The 14,260-nt window shown below is 41.5% G+C and overlaps 8 non-coding genes across 8 annotated transcripts; all 8 read left to right on the top strand.

The window, feature by feature from the left end:
- The first annotated feature begins 1,190 nt into the window (after positions 1 to 1,190).
- On the top strand, positions 1,191 to 1,262 carry trnae-cuc (transfer RNA glutamic acid (anticodon CUC)). Its single transcript has one exon. It is a non-coding gene; the product is annotated as a tRNA-Glu (tRNA).
- A 2,005-nt stretch (positions 1,263 to 3,267) lies between these two features.
- Positions 3,268 to 3,339, top strand: trnac-gca (transfer RNA cysteine (anticodon GCA)). The gene has a single exon. It is a non-coding gene; the product is annotated as a tRNA-Cys (tRNA).
- A 2,110-nt stretch (positions 3,340 to 5,449) lies between these two features.
- trnac-gca (transfer RNA cysteine (anticodon GCA)) lies at positions 5,450 to 5,521 on the top strand. The gene has a single exon. It is a non-coding gene; the product is annotated as a tRNA-Cys (tRNA).
- An 804-nt stretch (positions 5,522 to 6,325) lies between these two features.
- Positions 6,326 to 6,397, top strand: trnac-gca (transfer RNA cysteine (anticodon GCA)). Its single transcript has one exon. It is a non-coding gene; the product is annotated as a tRNA-Cys (tRNA).
- A 752-nt stretch (positions 6,398 to 7,149) lies between these two features.
- trnac-gca (transfer RNA cysteine (anticodon GCA)) lies at positions 7,150 to 7,221 on the top strand. Its single transcript has one exon. It is a non-coding gene; the product is annotated as a tRNA-Cys (tRNA).
- A 1,489-nt stretch (positions 7,222 to 8,710) lies between these two features.
- On the top strand, positions 8,711 to 8,782 carry trnac-gca (transfer RNA cysteine (anticodon GCA)). The gene has a single exon. It is a non-coding gene; the product is annotated as a tRNA-Cys (tRNA).
- Positions 8,783 to 9,526: 744 nt separating this feature from the next.
- On the top strand, positions 9,527 to 9,598 carry trnac-gca (transfer RNA cysteine (anticodon GCA)). Its single transcript has one exon. It is a non-coding gene; the product is annotated as a tRNA-Cys (tRNA).
- An 805-nt stretch (positions 9,599 to 10,403) lies between these two features.
- trnac-gca (transfer RNA cysteine (anticodon GCA)) lies at positions 10,404 to 10,475 on the top strand. The gene has a single exon. It is a non-coding gene; the product is annotated as a tRNA-Cys (tRNA).
- Positions 10,476 to 14,260: the final 3,785 nt, after the last annotated feature.

Here is a 14,260-nt window from a genome sequence, read left to right on the forward strand (position 1 = left end):
AAGGTACAAAAATGACATTGTGAGGGTAACAATGGAAGTGAGACCAATTTGTAATCGGCAAAGTTGCTGATTATTCGCTCCTTCAGTTTAACTCAGTTTACAACTTATTCTAAATGTCCAGATGGCAATTAGTGATAAGGCTTCAAATTGGCAAGCCCATGACATCAAAACCACATGGCATTACACCCTTCAAAGTAGTAAAGCAGTTACAGAGTAGAGATGAAATTGTTCAATCTAGAATCAACTGGCCCACCAGCCTGCATTTTATTACCACGTTAATCGCCGAGCTTATCGGAGAGCTTGTGTGATGAATGGCAATACCAAAGCATGTTACGCGACTCCCCATAGACATCGGAACCTCAACCTATCAGGGTTCTGTAGCTCTACTGCTGTCCAAAAAGTCACTTCTGGTACAGGAACATGTGCTGGCTTTTTGAGGAGAAAAGCAAAAAGATCAAGCTTTCCCATACCGGGAGTCGACCCCTGGCTGCATGGGAGAAATCCAGGAATCCTAACTGCTAGACCATATGGGAACTGGCCGGCTTTAACTGGGCACAAGCCTGTGGGCCACTTTCATTAAATCTGGCCAGTGTGGTTTACAGAAATAAATAGTGTTACATGCATTCAAGGGACATGTTTGTTGACTCACCCCGGGGGTTCAGTTTTTTGGCCAGAGTCCTGTGATTGCTGAATTGATACCTTGAACTGGTAATTAAGCTCTTGTCCAGGTGAAAATACTTGTGTCATGCATCTGAAAACTGACTTTGCAACCTTTATCTAGATGAAAAACTGTCTATCGTTGGACTGTCAAGGTCCAAAATTGACATACGAATGGCAATACCGAAGCATGTCCGTGTCTCCCCTAGACATCGGAATGGGTGTGCAGAATATGTCTTTTTTGGAAAAAAAGAAGAATGCCTGGAGATTTGACTTTTCTTCTGGATTTTGGAGAAGAAGAAAAAACACAACAACAAAATAAGCCGGAGAAAAACAAGCACAGAGCGAGCCAGCCTGGAGTCGAACCTAGAATCTTCTGATCTGTTGTCAGACACGTTATCCATTGTGCCACTGGCCCATCGATAGAAGAGACTCCCGATTGCTACAGAGTTGTTGGTTTTAGATGTGACAGTGGCAAGCATTGCTGTCTGCTTATTCTCAACTTGTTATCAGGAGATAGGCCCACCAGCCCCTCCCTGGTGGTCTAGTGGTTAGGATTCGGCGCTCTCACCGCCGCGGCCTGGGTTCGATTCCCAGTCAGGGAAAGCTCTTTTGGCTTCCAATTGTGAATTAAAGCTCTGCTTACAGCTGTTAGAAAGCCAGCTCCAAACCAAATAATGGTGAGCACTGGAAAAAAAGACCTCTTTCGAGCCGAAGTCGAACCAGCAACCTAAGGATTGCCAACACTCCAACCTACAGTGCGCCGCTCTACCAGCTGAGCTATCGAAGGGACAAAGTGCTAGACAGAACCTCGACATATCACGGGCCTGTAGCTCTACTGCTGGCCAAAAATTCACTTCTGTAAGCGTAACATGCTTCGGTATTGCTGTTTTTTTTTACTCACCCTGGGGGTTCAGTTTATTTGGGTAGATTCCTGTGATTGCTGGATTGATACCTTGAACTGGTAATTAAGCTCTTGTTCAGGTGAAAATACTTTTGTCTTGCATCTGAAAACACACATTGCAACCATTATCTGCAATATAACCAGCCTGCAGCCAGGAGTCGGACCCAGAATCTTTAGATCCGTAGTCAGACGCGTTATCCATTGCGCCACTGGCCCACCAATAGTATAGACCCCTGATTGCTACAGAGTTGTTGGTTTTAGATGTGACTATGGCAAGGATTGCTGTCTGCTTATTCTCACCTTGTTATCAGGAGGTAAGCCCTGATAATTGCCCAGCTTATCCGAGAGCTTGTGTGATGAATGGCAATACCGAAGCATGTTACATGACTCCCCATAGACATCGGAACCTCAACCTATCAGGGTTCTGTAGCTCTACTGCTGTCATAAAAAGTCACTTCTGGTGAAGGAAGATGTGCTGGCATTTTGAGGAGGGAAGCAAAAAAGTTCAAGCTTTTCCATACCGGGAGTTGACCCCTGGCCACATGGGTGAAAACCAGGAATCCTAACTGCTAGACCATATGGGAACTGGCCAGCTTTAACTGGGCACAAGCTTGTGGGCCACTTTCCATAAACTGGCCAGTGTGGTTTACAGAAATAAATAGTGTTGCATGCATTCAAGGGACATGAAAAACTGCCTATCGTCGGTCTGTCAAGGTACAAAATTGACATATTGTGAGGTTAATAATGAAAGTGAGACCAATTTTTAATCCGCAAAGTTGCTGATGTAGTCTACCGGTTCACAGAATAATCACACTCAGTCAGTGGTTTTCTCTCAGAAGACAAGACTTTATTTTATGGAAAACAACGCGGAGAGTCCTTGCAAGGAAATCTCTCGAATGTTATTTGGTATCTCCTTATATACACTATATGGTGCGGTTCCACAATAGTCAAACTTTTCCTTATGATTACAATTTTAATACCTCCCTAGAGAGGAGAGGCCCCCTGATTGATTTATTCTAAAGAAAGGCCCTGTATGTATGTCTGACCATATGTTTGTCATCGGTTTTTTACATTCCAGCATGTAGGCAACTTTCTATTTTATTGCCTAAAATTTGTGACATTTTGGTGAACATGCACCACTTGTGGTGAAATTGACCAAAATCCAACATTTTCTCTATGCATATTTCTACAGTATTATGGGAAAAAACTTACAAAAATGGATTCCTCGGAGCTTGCAGAGTACAGCTGATGAGACTTCAACCACGAAATCGCTAAAATTTATCTGTCCAGGGAACCATTAGGAAGGGTGTGCTGAATAAATGGCAAATGGGAGGTTTTTTTTAAAAAAAATGTCCATTTACAATTTATTCAGCGGGACTTCCGTAGTGCTCCCGTGGACATACATTTTTATGCAAATTCTACAGTATTATGTGACCAAACTTACATGAATGGACTCTACTGAGCGTGCTTTGTACAGTAGAGGTGTTTCCATTAACAATATTGCACTCATTTGAAATAATCAAGTTAAATAGATTAGAAATAAGTGCAAACATATCTATATAGAAAGATTCTGTATGTGATTGTAACTCAGTGGCACATCCTCTCGAGAGGTTCTTTTTTTGTATCTGGCATGCTTGTCATATCCAAAAACTTTATTCAAAAGTGAGTCTGTCATCTTGTGTGAGGCTATGATCCAGGGAGTCTGTGGGGGTATAGCTCAGTGGTAGAGCATTTGACTGCAGATCAAGAGGTCCCCGGTTCAAATCCGGATGCCCCCTTAGAATTTGGCATGTTGGGAATATGTGTAGCCATACCTTCCTGCCTTTTTTTGCTCATACTGTACAGGGTTATATCTCAATGGCACGGTGTTTGATTGCAGATCAAGAGGTCCCAGGTTCATTCCATGTGCCTAATTTGAGCTTTGGCATATTATGAATAAACAAATCCTTGACATAAATTTATTTTTGAGGTTTGTGCTCATGTAGTACGGGGTTATAGCTCAACAACAGAGCATTTTTCTGCAGATCAATAGGTCTACATTTTGGATCTGGCTTGCTTGACAAAATCAACGACATGATTTCAAAGTGAGTCTGTAATCAAGTCGTCCACAGTTCAAATCTGGGTGTCCCCTTTGGACTTGTCTTATTTGGAGGTTTTGAGTTGTAGAGTTGCTGATTCTGATTTGGAGTAACCAAAGACCTGAATTTACAGTGAAGCAGTCAATGTTTGATATTGTTGAATCGTAGGATCTAACTTAATCTTTGGCTCTAAGCACAGAAGTCTGTGGGGGTATGGCTCAATGAAAGAGCATTTTTCTGTAAAGATGTGGGGGTATAGTTCAGTGGTAGAGCATTTGACTGCAGATCAAGAGGTCCCCGGTTCTAATCCGGATGCCCCTTTGGATTTGGCATGTTAGGAATATGTGTAGCCATATCTTCCTGCCTTTTGTGCTCATACTGTACAGGGTTATATCTCAAAGGTACGGCGTTTGATTGCAGATTAAGAGGTCCCAGGTTCATTCCATGTGCCTAATTTGGGCTTGGCATATTAGGAATAAACAAATCCTTGACATAAATTCATTTTTGATGTTTGTGCTCAGGCAGTGCGGGGTTATAGCTCAACAACAGAGCATTTGTCAACCAAAGACCTAAGTTTACAGTGAAGGAGTCAATGTTTGATATTGTTGAATCGTAGGATCTAACTTAATCTTTGGCTCTAAACACAGAAGTCTGTAGGGGTATGGCTTAATGAAAGAGCATTTATCTGCAAAGATGGGGGGGCATAGCTGAGTGGTAGAGCATTTGAGTGAAGATCAAGAGGTCCTTGGTTCAAAATTGGGTGCCGCTTATGGATTTGGCAGATTAGGAATAAGTGCAAACATATCTATATAGAAAGATTCTGTATGTGATTGTAACTCAGTGGCACATCCTCTCGAGAGGTTCTTTTTTGTATATGGCATGCTTGTCATATCCAAAAACTTTATTCAAAATTGAGTCTGTCATCTTGTGTGAGGCTATGGTCCAGAGAGTCTGTGGGGGTATAGCTCAGTGGTAGAGAATTTGACTGTAGATTAAGAGGTCCCGTTTCAAATCTCGGTGCCCCCTTTGGAATTGGCATGTTAGGAATATGTGTAGCTGTATCTTCATACTGTATGCGGTTATATCTCAATGGCACAGCGTTTCATTGTAGATCAAGAAATCCCAGGTTCATTCCATGTGCCTCCTTTGGGCATATTAGGAATAAACAAATCCTTGACATAAATTCATTTTTGAGGTTTGTGCTCATGCAGTACGGGTTATAGCTCAACGACAGAGCATTTGTCTGCAGATCAATAGGTCTACATTTTGGATCTGGCTTGCTTGACATAATCAACGACATGATTTCAATGTGAGTCTGTAATCAAGTCGTCCACAGTTCAAATCTGGGTGTCCCCTTTGGACTTGTCTTATTTGGAGGTTTTGAGTTGTAGAGTTGGTGATTCTGATTTGGAGTAACCAAAGACCTGAGTTTACAGTGAAGGAGTCAATGTTTGATATTGTTGAATCGTAGGATCTAACTTAATCTTTGGCTCGAAGCACAAAAGTCTGTAGGGGTATGGCTTAATGAAAGAGCATTTTTCTGCAAAGATGTGGGGGCATAGTTCAGTGGTAGAGCATTTTAGTGCAGACCAAGAGATCCACGGTCAAATCCGAGTGCCGCTTATGGATTTGGCAGATTAGGAATAAGTGCAAACATATCTATATAAAAAGATTCTGTATGTGATTGTAACTCAGTGGCACATCCTCTCGAGAGGCTATTTTTTTGTATCTGGCATGCTTGTTATATCCAAAAACTTTATTCAAAAGTGAGTCTGTCATCTTGTGTGAGGCTATGATCTAGGGAGTCTGTGGGGGTATAGCTCAGTGGTAGAGCATTTGACTGCAGATCGAGAGGTCCCCGGTTCAAATCCGGGTGCCCCCTTTGGATTTGGCATGTTAGGAATATGTGTTGCCATATCTTCCTGCCTTTTTGTGCTCATACTGTACGGGGTTATATCTCAATGGCACGGCGTTTGATTGCAGATCAAGAGGTCCCAGGTTCATTCCATGTGCCTAATTTGGGCTTGGCATATTAGGAATAAACAAATCCTTGACATAAATTCATTTTTGAGGTTTGTGCTCTTGCAGTACGGGGTTATAGCTCAACGACAGAGCATTTGCCTGCAGATCAATAGTTCTACGTTTTGGATCTGGCTTGCTTGACATAATCAACGACATGATTTCAAAGTGATTCTGTAATCAAGTTGTCCACAGTTCAAATCTGGGTGTCCCCTTTGGACTTGTCTTATTTGGAGGTTTTGAGTTGTAGAGTTGTTGATTCGAATTTGGAGTAACCAAAGACCTGAGTTTACAGTGAAGCAGTCAATGTTTGATATTATTGAATCGTAGGATCTAACTTAATCTTTGGCTCTAAGCACTGAAGTCTGTGGGGGTATGGCTCAATGAAAGAGCATTTTTCTGCAAAGATGTGGGGGTGTAGTTCACTGGTAGAGCATTTGACTGCATATTAAAAGGTCCCTGGTTCAAATCTGGGTGCCCCTTGTGGATTTGGCTGTTTAGGAATAAGTGCAAACATATCTATATAGAAAGATTCTTTGTGATTGTAAGTCAGTGGTGCATCCTCTCGAGAGGATCTTTTTTGTATTTGGCATGCTTGTCATATCCATAAACTTTATTCAAAAGTGAGTCTGTCATCTTGTGTGAGGCTATGATCCAGGCAGTCTGTGTGGGTATAGCTCAGTGGTAGAACATTTGACTGCAGATCAAGAGGTCCCCGGTTCAAATCTGGGTGTCCCCTTTGCATTTGGCATTTTAGGAATATGTGTAGCCATATCTTCCTGCCTTTTAGGAAGGTCCCAGGTTCATTCCTTGTGCCTAATTTGGGCTTGGCATATTAGGAATAAACAAATCCTTGACATGAATTCATTTTTGATGTTTGTGGTCATGCAGTACGGGGTTATAGCTCAACAACAGAGCATTTGTCTGCAGATCAATAGGTCTACGTTTTGGATCTGGCTTGCTTGACATAATCAACGACATGATTTCAAAGTGAGTCTGTAATCAAGTCGTCCACAGTTCAAATCTGGGTGTCTCCTTTGGACTTGCCTTATTTGGAGGTTTTGAGTTGTAGAGTTGCTGATTCTGATTTGGAGTAACCAAAGACCTGAGTTTACAGTGAAGGAGTCAATGTTTGATATTGTTGAATCGTAGGATCTAACTTAATCTTTGGCTCGAAGCACAGAAGTCTGTAGGGGTATAGCTTAATGAAAGAGCATTTTTCTGCAAAGTAATGGGGGCATAGTTCAGTGGTAGAGCATTTGAGTGCAGATCAAAAGGTCCATGGTTCAAATCCGAGTGCCGCTTATGGATTTGGCAGATTAGGAATAAGAGCAAACATATCTATATAGAAAGATTCTGTATGTGATTGTAACTCAGTGGCACATCCTCTCGAGAGGTTCTTTTTTGTATCTGGCATGCTTGTCATATCCAAAAACTTTATTCAAAAGTGAGTCTGTCATCTTGTGTGAGGCGATGATCCAGGGAGGCTGTGGGGGTATAGCTCAGTGGTAGAGCATTTGACTGCAGATCAAGAGGTCCCCGGTTCAAATCCGGATGCCCCCTTTGGATTTGGCATGTTAGGAATATGTGTAGCCATATCTTCCTGCCTTTTGTGCTCATACTGTACAGGGTTATATCTCAAAGGTACGGCGTTTGATTGCAGATTAAGAGGTCCCAGGTTCATTCCATGTGCCTAATTTGGGCTTGGCATATTAGGAATAAACAAATCCTTGACATAAATTCATTTTTGATGTTTGTGCTCAGGCAGTGCGGGGTTATAGCTCAACAACAGAGCATTTGTCAACCAAAGACCTAAGTTTACAGTGAAGGAGTCAATGTTTGATATTGTTGAATCGTAGGATCTAACTTAATCTTTGGCTCTAAACACAGAAGTCTGTAGGGGTATGGCTTAATGAAAGAGCATTTATCTGCAAAGATGTGGGGGCATAGCTGAGTGGTAGAGCATTTGAGTGAAGATCAAGAGGTCCTTGGTTCAAAATTGGGTGCCGCTTATGGATTTGGCAGATTAGGAATAAGTGCAAACATATCTATATAGAAAGATTCTGTATGTGATTGTAACTCAGTGGCACATCCTCTCGAGAGGTTCTTTTTTGTATATGGCATGCTTGTCATATCCAAAAACTTTATTCAAAATTGAGTCTGTCATCTTGTGTGAGGCTATGGTCCAGAGAGTCTGTGGGGGTATAGCTCAGTGGTAGAGAATTTGACTGTAGATTAAGAGGTCCCGTTTCAAATCTCGGTGCCCCCTTTGGAATTGGCATGTTAGGAATATGTGTAGCTGTATCTTCATACTGTACGCGGTTATATCTCAATGGCACAGCGTTTCATTGTAGATCAAGAAATCCCAGGTTCATTCCATGTGCCTCCTTTGGGCATATTAGGAATAAACAAATCCTTGACATAAATTCATTTTTGAGGTTTGTGCTCATGCAGTACGGGTTATAGCTCAACGACAGAGCATTTGTCTGCAGATCAATAGGTCTACATTTTGGATCTGGCTTGCTTGACATAATCAACGACATGATTTCAAAGTGAGTCTGTAATCAAGTCGTCCACAGTTCAAATCTGGGTGTCCCTTTTGGACTTGTCTTATTTGGAGGTTTTGAGTTGTAGAGTTGGTGATTCTGATTTGGAGTAACCAAAGACCTGAGTTTACAGTGAAGGAGTCAATGTTTGATATTGTTGAATCGTAGGATCTAACTTAATCTTTGGCTCGAAGCACAAAAGTCTGTAGGGGTATGGCTTAATGAAAGAGCATTTTTCTGCAAAGATGTGGGGGCATAGTTCAGTGGTAGAGCATTTTAGTGCAGACCAAGAGATCCACGGTCAAATCCGAGTGCCGCTTATGGATTTGGCAGATTAGAAATAAGTGCAAACATATCTATATAAAAAGATTCTGTATGTGATTGTAACTCAGTGGCACATCCTCTCGAGAGGCTATTTTTTGTATCTGGCATGCTTGTCATATCCAAAAACTTTATTCAAAAGTGAGTCTGTCATCTTGTGTGAGGCTATGATCCAGGCAGTCTGTGTGGGTATAGCTCAGTGGTAGAACATTTGACTGCAGATCAAGAGGTCCCCGGTTCAAATCTGGGTGCCCCCTTTGCATTTGGCATTTTAGGAATATGTGTAGCCATATCTTCCTGCCTTTTAGGAAGGTCCCAGGTTCATTTCTTGTGCCTAATTTGGGCTTGGCATATTAGGAATAAACAAATCCTTGACATGAATTCATTTTTGATGTTTGTGCTCATGCAGTACGGGGTTATAGCTCAACAACAGAGCATTTGTCTGCAGATCAATAGGTCTACGTTTTGGATCTGGCTTGCTTGACATAATCAACGACATGATTTCAAAGTGAGTCTGTAATCAAGTCGTCCACAGTTCAAATCTGGGTGTCTCCTTTGGACTTGCCTTATTTGGAGGTTTTGAGTTGTAGAGTTGCTGATTCTGATTTGGAGTAACCAAAGACCTGAGTTTACAGTCAATGTTTGATATTGTTGAATCGTAGGATCTAACTTAATCTTTGGCTCGAAGCACAGAAGTCTGTAGGGGTATAGCTTAATGAAAGAGCATTTTTCTGCAAAGATATGGGGGCATAGTTCAGTGGTAGAGCATTTGAGTGCAGATCAAAAGGTCCATGGTTCAAATCCGAGTGCCGCTTATGGATTTGGCAGATTAGGAATAAGAGCAAACATATCTATATAGAAAGATTCTGTATGTTATTGTAACTCAGTGGCACATCCTCTCGAGAGGTTCTTTTTTGTATCTGGCATGCTTGTCATATCCAAAAACTTTATTCAAAAGTGAGTCTGTCATCTTGTGTGAGGCGATGATCCAGGGAGGCTGTGGGGGTATAGCTCAGTGGTAGAGCATTTGACTGCAGATCAAGAGGTCCCCGGTTCAAATCCGGATGCCCCCTTTGGATTTGGCATGTTAGGAATATGTGTAGCCATATCTTTCTGCCTTTTTTTGCTCATACTGTACGGGGTTATATCTCAATGGCACGGCGTTTGATTGCAGATCAAGAGGTCCCATGTTCATTCCCTGTGCCTAATTTGAGCTTGGCATATTAGGAATAAACAAATCCTTGACATAAATTCATTTTTGAGGTTTGTGCTCTTGCAGTACGGGGTTATAGCTCAACGACAGAGCATTTGCCTGCAGATCAATAGTTCTACGTTTTGGATCTGGCTTGCTTGACATAATCAACGACATGATTTCAAAGTGAGTCTGTAATTAAGTAGCCCACAGTTCAAATCTGGGTGTCTCCTTTGGACTTGTCTTATTTAGAGGGTTTGAGTTGTAGAGTTGTTGATTCTGATTTTGAGTAACCAAAGACCTAAGTTTACAGTGAAGGAGTCAATGTTTGATATTGTTGAATCGTAGGATCAAACTTAATCTTTGGCTCTAAACACAGAAGTCTGTAGGGGTATGGCTTAATGAAAGGGCATTTTTCTGCAAAGATGTCGGGGCATAGTTCAGTGGTAGAGCATTTGACTGCAGATCAAGAGGTCCTCGGTTCAAATCTGAGTCAGTTTATGGATTTGGCAGATTAGGAATAAGTGCAAACTTGGCTATATAGAAAGATTCTGTATGTGATTGTAACTCAGTGGCACATCCTCTCGAGAGGTTATTTTTTGTATCTGGCATGCTTGTCATATCCAAAAACTTTATTCAAAAGTGAGTCTGTCATCTTGTGTGAGGCTATGATCCAGGGAGTCTGTGGGGGTATAGCTCAGTGGTAGAGCATTTGACTGCAGATCAAGAGGTCCCTGGTTCAAATCTGGGTGCCCCCTTTGGAATTGGCATGTTAGGAATATGTGTAGCCATATCTTCCTGCCTTTTTGTGCTCATACTGTACAGGGATATATCTCAATGGCACGGCGTTTGATTGCAGATTAAGAGGTCCCAGGTTCATTCCATGTGCCTAATTTGAGTTTGGCATGTTAGGAATAAACAAATCCTTGACATAAACTCATTTTTGAGGTTTGTGCTCTTGCAGTACGGGGTTATAGCTCAACAACAGAGCATTTGTCTGCAGATCAGTAGGTCTACATTTTGGATCTTTCTTGCTTGACATAATCAACGACATGATTTCAAAGTGAGTCTGTAATCAAGTCGTCCACAGTTCAAATCTGGGTGTCCCCTTTGGACTTGTCTTATTTGGAGGTTTTGAGTTGTAGAGTTGCTGATTCTGATTTGGAGTAACCAAAGACCTGAGTTTACAGTGAAGGAGTCAATGTTTGATATTGTTGAATCGTAGGATCTAACTTAATCTTTGGCTCAAAGCACAGAAGTCTGTAGGGGTATAGCTTAATGAAAGAGCATTTTTCTGCAACGATGTGGGGGCATAGTTCAGTGGTAGAGCATTTGAGTGCAGATCAAGAGGTCCACGGTTCAAATCTGAGTGCCGCTTATGGATTTGGCAGATTAAGAATAAGTGCAAACATATCTATATAGAAAGATTCTGTATGTGATTGTAACTCATTGGCACATCCTCTCGAGAGGTTCTTTTTTGTATCTGGCATGCTTGTCATATCCAAAAACTTTATTCAAAAAGTGAGTCTGTCATCTTGTGTGAGGCGATGATCCAGGGAGGCTTTGGGGGTATAGCTCAGTGGTAGATAAGATAAAGATAAATATAAAATATACTTTAATGTCCCCCAGGGGGGAAATTTGTCTTGGGCTACAGTCACTGCGACACACACTTACAATGTACCACATAAAAAATACACAGAATATAAACAATACAAACATGCGTCATTACACTGTATCGTGAAAATTACAAAAATTAATTTATAATAATAATTGCACAACACAGTGGGGATATAAAGTATACAAGTAGGTAACCGTCATTTGCTACTGTTTAGCATCTTAATGGCAGCTGGGATGAATGAGTTTTTATACCTCTTTAACCTGCAGTACGGCATTCTAAATCGTTTACCTGAGGGTAACAACTCTATTTCCTTATTCAGAATGTGGGATGGATCATCCAGAATCTTATTTGCCTCCCTGAGCACAGATTTTTCATACAGTGACTGAAGGTAATCAATCAATCAATAAAAACACCCAGATACTTATATGACGTAACCTGGCGTATTGGTTTGTTATGAATAAGTACAGGATTAGGTTCACAGATTGATCTTGGGTCAAATATCATCTCCTCTGTTTTAATGACGTTAACCATCAGATGGTGAGCATCACACCAGTCCACAAACTGTTTAATTTCTGAATGGTAGGAGACTGTGTCTTGGTCTCGAAACAATAAGCTAAGGATAGCAGTGTCATCAGAGAATTTAACAATATAATTGTGTGGATGTTTACTCACACATTCATTGGTATAGATAGTAAAAAGGACAGGGGAGCTCACACAACCCTGTGGTGCCCCCGTGCTGATGGATTTGGGATCTAAGACTGCCTTGTGTACTTTAACATATTGTGTCCTGTTAGTTAAAAAGGAGTAATACCATTCAACAATAAAAGAGCTTACACCCATATTTTTAAGTGTCTCAAGTAAAATAACTGGCTGAATCGTATTGAAGGCCGAACTAAAATCTATAAAAAGTAAGCGTGCGTAGGCCTTCGGGTCCTCCAAGTGCTTAAGGACTAGGTGGGTGATGCTACTTATAGCATCATCTGTACTCCTACCCCGTTTATAGGCAAACTGCCAGGGATCTAACTTTTTGTTAACCTCAGTTTTTAAAAGAGACACCATATATTTCTCAAAACACTTCATTACAATGGATGTCAATGCTACTGGTCTAAAATCATTGTTCTCCTTGGGACAGGGTTACTTTGGTACTGGAATAATAACAGTCTTTTTCCATAGGGCTGGGATGATGTGAGAGTCAAGTGATCGCTGAAAGATAGGACACCAGGCTGGAACAAGCTCCTCCGCACATGTTTTCAGTAAGCGGGCAGAGATTCCATCTGGACCCTTAGCCTTCCTAGTACACTGATGCTGGAACAGTGACTGTATCTGTAACCAGTCTATCTCATGTCCTATGTTCAAATCCGTGCTGATGAAGTTTAGGATACTAGTGCAATCATTGTTAAAATCCTGATTTTGAAATCTAAGGTAAAAGTCATTAAATTCATTAGCTTTCATCCAGTCATCTGTAGTGGTTATATGTACTTTACTTGGTGACATATTAGTGATAGTTTTCATTGAGTCCCAGAGTTTTTTCGAATTTGTGGTTGTAAAGTGGCTTTCAATTACTTCCTTTTGCTTCTTTCTGGCTTTATTAAGCAGTTGGTTCAGTTCCTTTTGCACCACTTTTAGCTCAATTCTGTCATTATTTCTAAAAGCTACCTTTTTTCGATTTATGCAGTCTTTTATTTCCTTGGTTACGTAAGGCTTATTATTTGGGTAAACCACAACCTCTTTCTTTGTAAGGATGCTATCTATGCAATAATTTATATAGTCTGTGATTGTCTCTGTTGTAACATCAATACCTGTGTTGTGAAACACACTCCAATCTGTACACAAGAAGCATCCTTTTAGTGTTTCTATCCCCTCATCAGACCACACACTGACTGTTTTCACTTATGGCTTGCTGCTTTTCAGCATGGTTTTGTAGATGGGAATTAAGTGAATCACGTTGTGGTCTGAATTGGCCAATGGGGCTTTTGGTTTGGCTACATAGGCATTTTTAACATTGCCATAACATTTGTCAATAGTCTTGTTTTCACGTGTGCTGCACTTGATATATTGTTCAAACCCAGGGAGTGCTAATTCAAGTTTACAGTGGTTGAAGTCGCCCACTACAAACACGGGGGCGCCCGGAGCGGGCTGCAGTTCTTGGTGTACACAGTCAGCAATGCAAGCTGCGGCCCTAGCTGCATTCCCGCTGGGAGGAATGTACACAACGCACATGGCCACACTTCCGAACTCCCTTGGGAGGTAAAACGGTCTCATAGTCAAATGCAAAATCTCGACATCCGGACAGCAAAGTGTTTCCCTAACTGTGTACTGTTTGCACCAGTTGTTACTTACATACACAGCCATGCCACCACCTCTCGTTTTTCCGGATTGTTCAGTCCTATCTGCCCTGACAAGTGAAAATCCATCGATGTCAATCAGAGAGTTTTGGATATCCCTGTGTAACCACGTTTCCGTGATCACCATTAAACTTGAGGTGCGATACTCAGAGCATGTTCTGTTATTAATCCGAAGTTCTTCTATATTAGCTCGAAGTGATCTTGCGTTGCATAATATCATTGAAGGTAGAGGAGGCTTACTGCCTCTCCATCGTAAACGCTGACGCGCTCCACCACGCCCACCCCTTTTCCTCGACCGCCCTGGCCGAGCGCTCACGCAGGCTGGTAAATCCACAGGTGGAAGATGGGACGGTCGGAGTGCCAGCAGCGCATCTCGGGTGTAGGTAGTAAGATGCTGGGCCTGGATGCCCGCTGAATAAGTTTGGCATGGTACACATACTCCGACAATGAGCAACACAAGATATATGTAATGAATAAATCTTGCCATGTTGACTTCACGTTCCCACAGAGCAGCAACACATTCACAAACATACAAGCCAACGCAACCAACAAGCAAACAAAAACAACCAACAAACAAAAT

Source organism: Carassius carassius, chromosome 38, assembly GCF_963082965.1.
Source record: "Carassius carassius chromosome 38, fCarCar2.1, whole genome shotgun sequence".
In the NCBI taxonomy this organism is placed as follows: Eukaryota; Metazoa; Chordata; class Actinopteri; order Cypriniformes; family Cyprinidae; genus Carassius; species Carassius carassius.